Below are 14,844 nucleotides of genomic sequence, written 5' to 3' on the forward strand. Positions count from 1 at the left end.
GGAGGTCATATTTACCTGAACCGAGCAAGTTCAACCCAGTACTAGAGTAAGCCAACCCATAGAGAAAGTCCAACCCAAGAACATAGATGGGGAGGTCAGATTCACTTGAGCTAAGCAAAGCCAACCCATTGAACAAGTCCAACCCAAGAATGGAGTAATCCAACACATAAGAATAATAATATATTGGGGTTGGGAAGGAGGGGAAGGCAACATGCAAGCCTATTACCCACCCTTTTCAACCAAGTCTTGTTACCCCCATGAGTTTCAACCAAGTCTTGTTACCCCTGTGATTTCCAGCCTACATGGGAATGAAGCTCAGCCTACACAAGGTTCCAATATATAATAATAATAATTTCATTTACCTTTTCTTTGTTATGATATTTTTGACCAACTTGTAATTTTCTTTGTTATGTGATTGAGTTGGTCAAAATTTTGACCAAATCTAGAAAACTTAGGATATTTTTGACCAACACAAGGATGGAAACTAAAAAAAAAAAGAGAAATAATAGCTTTGGTTGAAAATTTTGGTAGAAAAACAAGTTCAAATCTACTAGTGTACAATAAGTTTTACCATAAACTATGCTCTACCCTATGAAAGGTCTACCTTGTTAAAGGCTTACAAAGATTGTTAGGACTTACCCTATTAAAGGATTTAAACACCCTACTAGAAGTTTGCCTTGTTGGAAGACTTATACTTGCAATAAAACACACACTCGATTAAGAGATTTACACAAAAGTATATTAGGATTGGAAACCTGTCAAGGCTACTTTGTTAAGAGATTTTCACTGATTCACCTATTAGAATTTTTTAGCATTGATCCTTCAATACCCACCTCTCTACTAGATATCAAATCTTCTCTTTCCTAATGTGTACTTTATCCTACTGATTAGATGTATCTCTTCCATCCTTTAACTACAATGTTCTATTCTTTCTAACTAATTCTACAATTATAGCATGATCATAACCTCCATAACCACCATGAATGCTCTCTCTGCACTTAGCATTCACCCTTCTCTTCCCATCCACACACACAAACTCTTTAGGGTTTTCCCTCCTTAAGAAGACTTAGGTGGGCTAGCATTAGGTAGGAATCAACAATTATGATTCACCCATTTTTAACATAAAAGACCCCTCAATCTGATTGGTTGCATGCACTACATAGAGATTCTCAATATACCTTCATATATATCTTCTAGAATCATAAAAAAAACTTCAGCTGGCCAAAAATGGTTTACATAGGAGTTTGTGCCATTGGGTAAGTGCACCAAGTTGTGGTCCCAAAAGGGGGGTATAAGTGGACACCTTTTTCCTGAAATCAGCAAATTCTAGACTTCAACAAGAATTTGAAGATAGTTACGCTCAAAATTTTAAGATATGACAAAAAAAAAAGTCGTAGTCCTTTGAATCTAGTTTCTAAACTACTAATTTTTTTTCAAAATGGTTTAGTTTTAGGTCCTCAAAAAAGGGGGCCACAGAAAGTGGTACTGTTTATTCCAAAAAAAATAACATAGTACAAAGTGTGGCCCCCATACAATTTTAACTTTTTTTTTGAAATTCTTTAATTGCTCTGGTCAAAAGTTACCTAACACTATGTAGTTTATCCCAGATTTTTTGAGTAATTTTATAATGTGTATTTTTTTTAATGAATTTTTTAATTAGACCCATCTCAAAAATGTGAAATATCTGTGTGCTCCCCCTAGAAATGATTGAAAACTAATCTAAAATCAAAACTTCTTTTTTTCAAAGTGTGTAGAATGGAGTCTAGTTTCTAAAAAACTAAGTTGTTACAAAATTTGATGAATGAGCTAAAATCTACAGCCCAATTAGTACATGGTGGTTTTTGACAAAAAATGAACATACATTCAAAAAAAAATATAGATGAAAGACTTAAAATAGTTCAAATTAAAAATAAATTATATGGTTAGATAGCTAACATAGAGACCTATAATGTTATTAACCTGATCTTATCGATACCCAACCACGAGGAATCTTGAAGGGGAGCACACAATAAAAATAAGCATTTTTTGTATGTTTGCTGGAAAACACATCTCAGACCTATTTATAAACTCCAAACCTTTGGGTTGGATCTCCAAGGCAAAACCAAGACTTAAGCTTGGTTTTAATGCAAAGCTTTGAATAGCTTGTGTGCCCTATAGCGTGTGCACCCTATCGCGCGCACGCACTATTAAAACGCTATTGAATTTGAGGTAGTACGCACGTGCTATAGTGCATACGCGCTATTGATACCTAAATTGCAAACCAAAACCAAGAGAGAGCTAGGGGGGGGGGGGTGCGAGGGAATGGCTATTTGTGTGTGTGAGAGAGATAGAGAGAAAGTAGGGGATGGGAGAGGGGAGAGAGAAAGTGAGAAAGAGTAGGGGTGGTAGAGAGAGTATAGGATGGGAGATAGAGGAAATGTGAGAGAGTAGGGGTGGCAAAGAGAGTACAAGATGCAAGAGAGAGGAAGTGTGAGAGAGAGAGTAGAGGTGGAAAAGAGAGAGTACGGGATGGGGGAGAGAGATTGAAAGTAGGGGATGGGAGAGAGAGGAAGTGTGAGAGAGAGTACAAGTTGGGAGAGAGAGATTGAGAGTAGGGGATGGGGGAGAGAGAGAGTAGGTGGTGGGAGACGGAGTGGGAGAGGAAGAGCAAGAGAGAGGAGGATAGGAGTGCATGTGTGTGAAAGAGAGAGAGTAGGAAATGGGAGAGGGGGAAGATAGAGTAGCTTGAGAGAGAGTAGGGGATGGAAGAGAGAGTAGGGGATGGAAGAGAGAGTAGGTGATGGGAGAGGGAGCGGGAGAGGGAGAGAGAGAGGGGGGATGGAAATGTGTGTAAGAGAGAAAGAGAGAGAGTGTGAAAATGTGAGAGAGGGTAGGGGGTAGCAGAGAGAGAGTAGAGAGGGAGAGAGTGAGAGTGAGAGAGAGTGAGAGTAGGTAGTGGGAGAGGGAGAACGAGTGAGAGAAAAAGTAGAGGATGGGAGAAGAGAGAGGGGGGATGGGTGTGTGTGAAAGAGAGAGAGAGTAGGGAATGAGAGAGGGGAGAGAGAGATAGAGAGAGTAGGGGATGGGATAGAAAGAGAGTAGGCAATGGCAGAGGGAGTGGGAGAGGGAGAGAGAGGGTGGATGGAAGAGAAAGAGATTAGGCAATGGAAGAGGGAGTGGGAGAGGGAGAGAGAGGGGGGATGGAAGTGTGTGTAAGAGAGAAAGTAGGGGATGAGAGAGAGTGTGAGAGTGTGAGAGAGAGTAGGGGTGGCAAAGAGAGAGAGTGAGAGTAGGGGATGGGAGAGAGAGGGAGAGAGTGAGAGAGAGAGAGAGATAGTAGGCGATGGGAGAGGGAGTGGGAGGGAGAGAGAGAGGGGGAATGGAAGTGTGTAAGAGAGATAGAGTTGGGGATGGGAGAGAGTAGGCAATGGGAGAGGGAGTGTGAGAGAGAGAGGGGGGGGGGAATGGGAATGTGTATAAGAGAGATAGAGTAGGGGATGGGAGAGAGTGTGAGAGTTTGAGAGAGAGTAGGGGTTGGTAGAGAGAACTTGTATAGGATGGGGGAGAGAGAGAGAGAGAGAGAGAGAGAGAGAGAGAGTAGGGGATGGGAGAGAGTGTGAGAGAGAGTAGGGGATGGAAGAGAGTGAGAGTAGGGGATGGGAGAGAGAAAGTAAAGAGGGAAAGAGAGTACTTGAGAGAGAGATAGTAGGTGGTGCAAGAGGGAGTGGGAGAGGGAGAGAGAGTAGGGATGGGAGTGTGTGTGACAAATCTAGAGAGTAGGGGATGGGAGAGGAGAGAGAGAGGGGGGGATGGGAGTGTGTGTCTATGAAAGAGAGAGAGTAGGGGATGGGAGAGGGGAGAGAGAGAGTAGGGGATGGGGGAGAGAAAGTAGGCAGTGGGAGAGGGAGAGAGAGAGAGAGAGGGGGAATGGGAATGTGTGTAAGAGAGACAGAGTAGGGGATGGGAGAGAGTGTGAGAGTGTGAGAGAGAGTAGGTGGTGGCGGAGAGAGCTTGTACAGGATGGGAGAGAGAGAGTGAGATTAGGGGATGGGAGTGTGAGAGAGAGTAGGGGATGGGAGAGAGAGAGAGAGTGAGAGTAAGGGATGGGATGGGAGAGAGAGAGAGAGAGTAGAGAGGGAGAGAGAAAACTTGAGAGAGAGAGATCTAGTAGGCGGTAGGAGAGGGAGAGGGAGAGAGATAGGGGGGATGGGAGTGTGCGTGACAGATGTAGAGAGTAGGGGATGGGAGAGAAGAGAGTGGGGGGATAAGAGTGTGTGTGTCTATGAAAGAGAGAGAGTAGGGGATGGGAGAGAGTGTGAGAGTGTGAGAGAGAGTAGGGGCTGGAAGAGAGAGAGTACAGGATGGGAGAGATAGAGTGAAAGGATGGGAGAGAGTGTGAGAGAGAGTAGCAGATGGGAGAGAGTGTGAGAGAGAATTGGGAATGGGAGAGAGAGAGAGTAAGAGTAGGGGATGAGAGAGAGAGAGAGAGTAGAGAGGGAGAGAGAGAGATAGTAGGTGACCTGGGAGAGGGAGTGGGAGAGGAGGAGAGAGAGGGATGGGAGTGCGTGTGACAAATCTAGAGAGTAGGAGATGGGAGAGAAGAGAGAGGGGGGATGAGAGTGTGAGTGAGTGAGTGTGTGTGTGTGTGTGTGTGTGAAAGAGAGAGAGTAGGGGATAGGAGAGAGTGTGAGAGTGTGAGAGAGAGTAGGGGATGGAAAAGAGAGAGTACGAGATGGGAGAGATAGAGTGAAAGGATGGGAAAGAGTGTGAGAGAGAGTAGGAGGTGGCAGAGAGAGAGAGTACAAGATGAGAGAGACAGAGTGAAAGTATGAGAGAGAGTGTCAGAGAGAGTACGGGATGGGAGAGAGTGTGAGAGAGAGTTGGGGATTGGAGAGAGAGAGAGAGAGAGTAAGAGTAGGGGATGGGAGAGAGAGAGAGAGTAGAGAGGGAGAGAGAGAACTTGAGAGAGAGATAGTAGGTGGTGGGAGAGGGAGTGGGAGAGGAGGAGAGAGAGGGATGGGAGTGCGTGTGAGCGATCTAGAGAGTAAGGGATGGGAGAGGGGAGAGAGAGAGGGGGATGGGAGTGTGTATCTACAAAAGAGAGAGTTTAGGGGATGGGAGAGGGGAGAGAGAGAGTAGCCCAAGAGAGAGAGAGAGAGAGAGAGAGAGTAGCGAATGGGAGAGAGGGGCGGATGGGAGTGTGTGTAAGAGAGAGTAGGGGATGGGAGAGAGTGTGAGAGAGAGTAGGAGGTGGAAGAGAGAGAGAATGGGATGGGGGAGAGAGAGAGTGAGAGTAGAGGATGGGAGAGAGTGTGAGAGAGAGAGTAGGGGATGGGAGAGAGTGTGATAGATTAGGGAGAGGGGGATAGGAGTGCATGTGACAAATCTAGAAAGTAGGGGATGGGAGAGAAGAGAGAGGGGGGATGGGAGTGTTTGTGTGTGTGTGTGTGTGTGTGTGTCTATGAAAGAGAGAGAGTAGGGGATGGGAGAGAGTGTGAGAGTGTGAGAGAGAGTAGGGGGTCGCAAAGAGAGAGTACGAGATGGGAGAGACAGAGTGAAAGGATGGGAAAGAGTGTGAGAGAGAGTAGGAGGTGGCAGAGAGAGAGAGAGTATGAGATGAGAGAGACAAAGTGAAAGGATGAGAGAGAGTGAGAGAGAGAGTTGGGGATGGGAGAGAGTGTGAGAGAGAGTTGGGGATTGGAGAGAGAGAGAGTAAGAGTAGGGGATGGGAGAGAGAGAGTAGAGAGGGAGAGATAGATAGATAGTAGGTGGTGGGAGAGGGGGGGGAGAGAGAGAGAGCAGCCCAAGAGAGAGAGAGAGAGTAGCGGATGGGAGAGAGGGGCAGATGGGAATGTGTGTAAGAGAGAGTAGGGGATGGGAGAGAGTGTGAGAGAGAGTAGGAGGTGGCAGAGAGAGAATGGGATGGGAGAGAGAGAGAGAGTGAGAGTAGGGGATGGGAGAGAGTGTGTGAGAGAGAGTAGGGGATGGGAGAGAGAGAGTAGAGAGTAGGAGATGGGAGAGGAGAGAGAGAGGGGGATGGGAGTTTGTATCTATAAAAGAGAGAGTTTAGGGGATGGGAGAGAGAGAGTAGCAGATGTGAGAGTGTGAGAGAGAGTAGGGAGATGGGGGAGAGAGAGAGAGAGAGTAAGAAGTGGGAGAGGGAGGATGGGAGTGTGTGTGAGAGATCTAAAGAGTAGGGGATGGGAGAGGAGAGAGGGTGAGAGAGATAGAGAGAGTAGGCGGTGGGAGAGGGAGAGTGAGAGAGAGTAAAGGATGGGAGAGGGGAGATGTGAGGCTTCGCCCCGACCCTTCGTAGCCTTAGATGTTACTTTATCATTTTGAAACTCCCGACTCGACATGTCGAGACATTATCTGATGCTCAGAACATATTATATTATTTCATGTTGTGTGATGTCACTTTTAGATATTTGATGTTGTCATTTAATGTTTTATGTATGTCGATGAATTAAGTAAGAGGTAGGATTAACAGTTTGGTTTAAGATATTCTAAATGGTTAAAGAATTGAATAGGATGAGAGGAACCCTGATTGATGTATGGTTCAATTTATGTGAATTTCTGATATGTATATATGTACATGTGATTTTTGAGACTACTGATGTGTGCAATGAGTGTGCAGATATTTTAGTCGAGGACATCGACGGAGGAACAGAACTGATCTTTATGTGCTAATTTTGGAAACCTTGTTGTTCGTAATTCATGTATTGTACTGTGAGATGTATGTATGTATCTTTCTGTGTTCAGTAAATGTTAGTGTTTGTAACTATGTTCTTTTAGTGTCGCTTGACACTCGTAAATTGTTTATGTTCTTCAGTGTGCTGATTAGGGTTAGTTGTGTAACCTGTGGACCCAAGTTGGCTTAAGTTGGTGTCAGTTTGCCAATTGGGTTCTTAATCGAGTTTAGTCACCCTTAATCCAGATTAGTGCTTAATCTGCATTTTAGAGTTATTAGTTGGTCCTATTTTATTTTTAGATTTTGTTTGGCTCTAAACCTCTTTCCTAAGGCTTAAAACATGATATAATTATACCCGAAGGGTGTGGGTATGGGTTGGGGGTCTTTTCCAACCCCTAAGCCCCTTTTGTTGACTTTGGAGGCCACTCAAAAAGTGTCATTTTACCTTTGTGAGAAAATTGCAAGTGGTTATCTTGAGTTACCTCACCTCATCTCCACTTAGGGTTTAACCATAGTGTAGGTTGAGTTAGGAGTTTCTAGAATTGCTAGTGGGTGGAAGTAGTTATTGCTCCTTTTGGGTGGTTGAGTTGGAGGCTTATTTAGAGGCCTTCATTGGACTAGTTGGGGTTGTTACCCAATCTCTACATTTAGAGAGGAGTTCTTGAAGATTGAAGTAAGGAGAAGGGAACTCTACTCAAACTTGTTCATTGCCATTACCTCTTTGTGAAGGTTGGATTTCTCATCTCCCTTGTTCAGATTTTATTCTTGTTTCATGCTTATGCTACCTTGTTGTTTCAATGTTTGTATGTTTGTGGGTATGTTGGGAAGCTTTGAAAACCATGTTATTTTTGGTTGATTTCCTTTCATGTTTATGTTGCAATTTTGAGATTTTTCTTGCATGGGTGTTTTGGTATTACTCACACTTAGAGAGGGCAGAAGTGACCAATTTTGGGAAAGGTCTGTTTAGTCGGACTCCATCCAGTGTAGAGTCTCTTCTTAAGATGAGAAGAGGGAGAAAGGGTAGGGTGTTATGGGCCCCTACCTGTCAGCACAAACCTGGTATGATTCTGGTATGTTGAAATGGAAGAACGGAAGTTCTTGGTATATAGCCCCAATTGGGCATCTGTTTGTTGTTGTGCTTGACTTCTCCTGGTTGGAAGAATCCACCTTTCCCTAGTTTTGATTCATTGTTAATCTTATTGTGTAAACCATGTATGATTATTCTTGTTTGAATTGTTCTTGGTCATGCTTGTTGTCACCTGATCTGAATTCTGTTCCATCCATGGTTCAAATAGTGAGTTGCAGAAAACATTATAAATCCCTTGATGAGGGTCTTGAAGAAAATCCAATTTAATTGTTGAAATTTGGGATTGATATCCTATTGTAAATTGTATTTTAAGCTTGTTTTAATGGCAACGAAGCTGAGTTTTCTTCCTGGTTCTTTCCCGGCTGAGCCTTTGAATCGGGTTTCCCAATAAAATTGGTGTGTGGGAATAATTGCTTGTCATGTGATTTATTTGCAAATTTTAAATTTGGATACATGCACATCAAAATAGGATGAATATGATGACATTCAATTATGAAATTTTGAGTTTAAGTACGTTAAAAAAAGAAGATGGATATGATTAATATTTCAATACAATTTCGTACCTATTAGAAGATCAAATAAATATTGTATTGTTGTGAGTTATTGGACCTATGTTTTAAAGCCATTAAGAAAATAAAATAATAACACCCCTTCTTGAAAGATCATTTACATTGCTTAAAAATTCATATTTAGAAAAATAAAGCTTCAAAATTTTTTTCCCTAAGAGCAAAATGCTCTCTGGATTTTGCATGGAAAAAAAAAAATTAAATGGTTTTGTGGAACAGAGAATATTCCCTTTCAATTCTTTGTTTCAAATTTAATTTCAAAATTAATAATCAATAAAATGAATATCAATAACTAAAGTAGTATTATGCTAATTCCTAATATCCTAAATATCTACTTGCTACCTAATAAACTTTATGTCTTTATGTCTTAACTATCTCTTCCATCTTGGACGTTAGTTTGGAATGATTACTTAACAAGGTTTTATTTAAAAAGTGTTTTTTTTAGCTTGTTAACAAATCAACATGGGGGGGGGGGGGGGGGTGACGTCACCCTGCCCCCATGTCCCATCCACCTTTTCTCTTTCCTTTGTTGGAGCGCTCATTGTTTTTTTTGTTTTTACTCATGGTTATGCTAGCTAGTGGGCAAGTTTATTTTCTTACCTTCTTAATTTATTGGGGCTTGCGTACTGTTGGGCGGCCTTGGTCCTCACCCATGTCAAGTTGGGGTGGAGGAGGGGACAGGACTGATGCAGGGTCAGTCCTTGGGCAGCGCGCGAGGTTGGGAAGCGCAGAGGTGAGCTAGGATGTGGGGTGGGGAGAGTAGAGTGTAGGGGTAGCTTAGGTGTTAAGGGTTAGTTAGTTGTTAGGTTAGTTTAGTTGTAATTTATTGTTTTATTAATGTTTTTTTTATTAAGTTAGAATGTTAAGGGGTTATTATGGGATTAGTTAGATTAGTTTTGTTAAGTTAAGTTAGTATTTTAGTTAGCCATTGCTTGATAGGTAGTTATTTTTTTTAAAGTATTGTAAATATTTATATTTATATTTTAGTAGCTTTAATTTAGTATAGTTTTATTATTTATTTGTCAATAAAATTTGGTTAGTTTAATATTAATGGTCATTTTTTTTGATGTTCATTTGTTTCTTTTTAAAATTATATACATACATATATATATATATATATATATATATATATATATATATATATATATATATATATATATATATATATATATATATAGTTGAGTTAAAGCATTAAATTCAATTAAATCTTAAAGTTTTGTTTTGATAATTATTAAATAAATTTAGCTATATTTTTGATTAATTCTTTTTTGAATAGTATTTAATTAATTTAAAGATTAGATTACGTTAGATGTAGTTAGTTTAGTTGTAAATCAACTTAGAAAGTCATAACGTAATGATTAGTTAAAAGATTTGTTGATTTTAAGATTCCTATTAAATTTGTCTTCAAATATATATATTTTGAATATAGTTTAGTGGCTATTATAGTTTTAATTTTATGACAATTGAATTTGGTATTTGATTTGCAATTGTATTAAGATTAGAATGATAAGTGTAGTTGGTTATGAATTAAGTATCATGTTAAATTAATATTAATCTATAGGATCTATCCTCATTTAAATTGGTGTAACGTTAGTGCTATACTGACATGTTTTTAACTAGTTTAAATGTATTTTTGATTTATATTTAGTTAGTTTTTATTTTATTAAATTTAAACTTAGTAAGATTTTGATGGTTCATTAATAGGTTAAAAATAGTTGAAATGTTTTAAGTTAATAATTTGATAGACATATATTCAGTTTTAATTCTAGATAAATTGTTTTCTTTAAAGTGACTTTTTTTTAAAATATCGATTAATTTGTAAATTGATAATTGTCTAAGAGTTTTATAGTTGATTTGATTATATACTTTCAATGAATCTAAACTCGAATACATTTACATTGCCTTTTAAATAATTGTTTCTTATTGTTGTAAGTTAACGTAAGAACATAAGTTTATTGATATCAATCTTATAACAAGAGTTTCAAATCTCAATAATGTAATCGTCCTCATGCTTATAATCTTAAGACATAATGTAGAGAACCTGTACTAAAACTATTATCAATCTTTTCAACTTAGAGCACTTTATTAATAATTATAATTAAAAGAAAAAATTTGTGTATTTTTGCCTCGTAGTTTGGGCATGACAGGAGAGAGAGAGAGTGTAGGGGATGGGAGAGGGGAGAGAGAGTAGGAAGAGAGAGAGAGTAGGGAGAGAGAGAGAGAGTAGGGAGGGTGGAGAGTGATGTGTTCTCACATAGTGCGTACACGCTATAGCACGTATGCACTATGTGAAATCACCTAAAAACGGTCAAAAAGAAACTTTGGGGCCCGTTTCATTCATTCTCTACTTTTGTTCTATTCTGCACTCTGTTATCTTGACAGAAATCACGAGTTTCAACACAGAAAACACTCTTTCAAGGTGGCAAACACTATTTCAAGCTAACAAACACTATTTCAAGGTGGCAAACACTTTTGGAAGCTAGCAAACACCAAATTCAATCATTGGATACACGATTTGAAGACTTTTTGAATATTCCTTGTATAGAAAAGGTTAGTGCAATCTATTTTAAATATTGTTTGTTGATATATAGATACAAATTTGATTATAATTTGACATGTTATTTAATATATAGTGAATTCATTGAAATTTGTATGTTTCAATGAAATGTTATTTCGAAATGGTTAGAAATTTGACAAGTTGTTTTATATATATATTGTGTATTCATTCAAATAATTATAATTTTTATATGTATTTGAATAATTTGTAATTTACACATTTTAAGTAATTCAAATGTTTGAATAATTTGACATGTAGAAATCATCATCATGCTAAGGAAGAAACCAAAAAATCAAACAAATGAAGATAGGGAGAGAGATTTGTCAATTAAAAGAGATAAAATGAAATTACTACGTGAGAAAAAAAAATTGTAAAGCAATAATGAAGAATTGAATTTCGAAGAGGATCAAGAACCACCGGTACCAAGAAACAAAGAGGAAGAATTGGAAAGACAAAAAGAATGAATGAGACTGTTATGCTCAAGAAGACAATTGAATTGTGAAGCTACACAATCTTCTAATGTTGGAGTCATATCGTCCGCTACACCATCTTCCAATGTTGAAGTCATATTGTCCTCTCATGTTGAAGATACACCGATTTGTAGATCCGATGATATACACACTCTATCATGTCATGTTGAAGGCACAACATCAACACATCAAGTAGGTGATATTTCATCTTTTGCATCTTATTGCCAAGGCACATCATCTTCGATTGAAGGTACACAATACACTTAACCTTATGTTGATGTTCAAAATGTTGAGAGAATTGAAAATATTATAACACCTTCTAGAATTCATTTTAGAAGACCAAAATATTTGATTGATATTGATAGTAACATTTTGAAATCAATGCCTGACAAGATTAGCAAGCGTACTTGTCAAAGAAAAGTTAATCGTACGTGGAGATTATTTTTTGATGAATTAAATATTATAGGTCAATGCCAATTATTTGTTGAAATGATGAGAAATTTAAAATTTAGGCCTATCATGAAGATTCTTGGGCTAAGAACGATGGATGATTCAAATGAAAAAAATATTGTAAAGAATCTAATGAATGCTTATGACAAAGTGGGTTCTAAATCACGCACCAAAGATAGTAATATCACAAGACGAGTACTTACATCGACAATAGTAAGTAGCCAAATGAAGAAAGCTCGACTCATTAGAAAGACAAGAAAAACATTAAAAATTGGTAGAGGTACTCTAAGGAGAGCCATGCTAAGGCGTGAGAGATTGGAAGATCCAACAAAAAATGAGTTATGGACATTTAGCGGTAGACTACCATAAAAGGATAAAGAAATTAGTGAAGCCTTGAAATCATTGATCGAAGATTTTTGGAAAAATAACACACGTGTTTCCCCTAATCAAAGAGATGTTGTAAGAAGGAGGATTGGTAGCCAAAATCGTGAGCCACATGCGAAACATTTTTTGGACACAACTCAAACACAATTTTTTGCAAAATTTATTGGTATGTATCCTCAAATTTGAATAAGTCAAAGATTTTTTGAGATGGGTAAACCTTTTTATGTGACGATAAATCACACACGCACAACTTGTTGTTGTAGGATACATATTGAATTTTTTAACCATTTTGATGTTTTAGGGCATATATGCGTAATTTTGCATTCTCAGTTTGTTTTACAGGATTGTGACATAAATGAGCCACCAAGATCTTCAAGGGAATTCATATCCAACATTTTATGTGAAATAAGGGATGGCCAAAAATTTTACAAGACATCATGCTTGGATGGTACGTGCTTATTTTGTGGTTCTTTGCAACTTTTATCAACTTGTCAAAATATGGATAGTACACATGCAATTGGAAATGAAATAGTAGATTATGAAAAATTTAAGACAGTGACATATGCTCTAAAAGATGGGAAACATAGTAAAAGATGTGATTTAGTCATTGAAAAGATTCCAGTGTATGAGTTCATGAAGATTTTTCGTGAAAATATTATTTACGAGTATGCAAGGCGTACCCATAGAGCTCGATGGTTGGATTTTCAATTCAAGTTGTGCAAGGATACGTTTCCACTAGATACCATTGTTTTGGTTGTAGATTTCGTAGAGAACTACACACTACAACCACAAAATGAGGTGCAAGAAAAGTACTATACTTCTCAATAGGTTTCCATATTTGTTCACATAACATTCATGCATTCACCTACAAGTAAAGAGGATGAGAGGAAGATTTTGAGGGAGTACCATTTTTACATCACCGATGATCGATCACATTCTACGAAGTTTGTACATGGTTATTTTTAACTATTTTATGGAGATTTGGCTAACAGGGGCATCACATATCGTCAGCACATTATTTGGTCAGAAAATTGTGCATCTCAATTCAAGAATGCATGGATGTTCTATTGGTTGAGCAGGATGCACAAGTTGTGTAGAATTCAATACATGTGAAATTTCACAGAGGCTGGTCATGGAAAGGGAGAGCACGATGGTGCAGGCACATGCATCAAAAGAGCCTTAGCTCGTGAAGAACTAAAGTACAAAGATAGAGCAATATTGACAGATGCAAAATCCATCGTCCAGTGGTGTAACGCTACAATGGGTCTAGGTAAGAATGGTGAGTCTACGGTTCATAGATTTTTTTGGTTGATAGATAATACTAACATTGCACCATATCAGGATTGTTGCACACTAACAGGATCCAGTGAGTTGCACTCTTTTAGAAGCTCTAATGCAGGTTCATGGAGTATCCACACATGAAAAATGGCATGCTATTGTCCATCATGTGCAGAGGAAAATTGGGATGACTGTGAGTCGACTGAATGGGTGGACAAATGGGATATACAAGTTTTGGACCCAACTGACACCTATCATCCCCCACAAGCATTGGAAATGGTACAGATGGAATCATCTATTGACTTTGACCGCTTGTCTGATCTAGTGCAACCTAGTAATATATATATATATATATATATATATATATATATTTATATATCTTTGTAATTTCAATATGTAACTTTATAACTTTTACGCAAGTATTTTCTGAATTAATGACCGCATTTTGTACATTTGTCACTGCAGGCCATGTTTTTGCTATTATTGCACCTGAAGACAATGAAGAAGGGACAAATTATTATTTGTGTCATTGTGTTCAAGCCAAACAAAAATTGGATCACTCGGTTATAGATGGTGAAGGTTTAGAGTACCATGTCGGTGCGGTGGTTGTAACCGACACATGGCTTAGACGATATTCTATGAAGAACCCTAACTTGTGGTTATTCGAGGATTGGCAAACAGAGAGGAAGATTCTTCATTATTCAAATCTTGTTGTCGCATCAAATGTCCACTTGATAAAATATGGTGGAAAACCACATAATAAGAATCTTTGGAAAGTTCGCAAGTCAGACCACAAGGCAATACTTGAGACATTAAAATGTCGAGCAGATCTAGTTGGCTCATTAGATTGAATACAGAGAGAGGGAGAGAGAGAAAGAGTGATCAACTGGATCCAAATACATTGTTGCAACCTTTTCCCCAAGACTGTCCACATGACTAAGGTGGACCGTATTGTTATGATGCGTAAGTGATGAGATTTAGTTTAAATCATAGATTTTATGTTTTGATTTGTTTAGAATCTAGATTTTATGTTTTGATGTCTCCAATTTTTTTAAAGCTAGAACAATATTTTTCATATTTTCTTATTGTGATGATATTTTTCTTTCATTGCATGTTCTCTTGGATGACAGGAGGGAGAGAAGAAAAATAAGTAGATTTCCAAACAACCAGCCACCCTTCTTCATGTAATTTATTCATTTAAGGTAAAAGTCCCATTTCCTTTGTTTGGCTTTGGTATTTGGTTATTTAAAGTCATTATTCTAGTTGGACCTTCGTATGTTTGAATTTGGGATTGTTTAGTGTCTATTTGTTATGATTATACTGAATTATTAATTCTATGATGTTTCTATTATTTAATTATTTAAAATAAATTAAAGCTTTTT

Source organism: Cupressus sempervirens, chromosome 1 (assembly GCF_028749045.1).
Source record: "Cupressus sempervirens isolate cs-2001-9-10 chromosome 1, ASM2874904v1, whole genome shotgun sequence".
NCBI classification, from domain to species: Eukaryota; Viridiplantae; Streptophyta; class Pinopsida; order Cupressales; family Cupressaceae; genus Cupressus; species Cupressus sempervirens.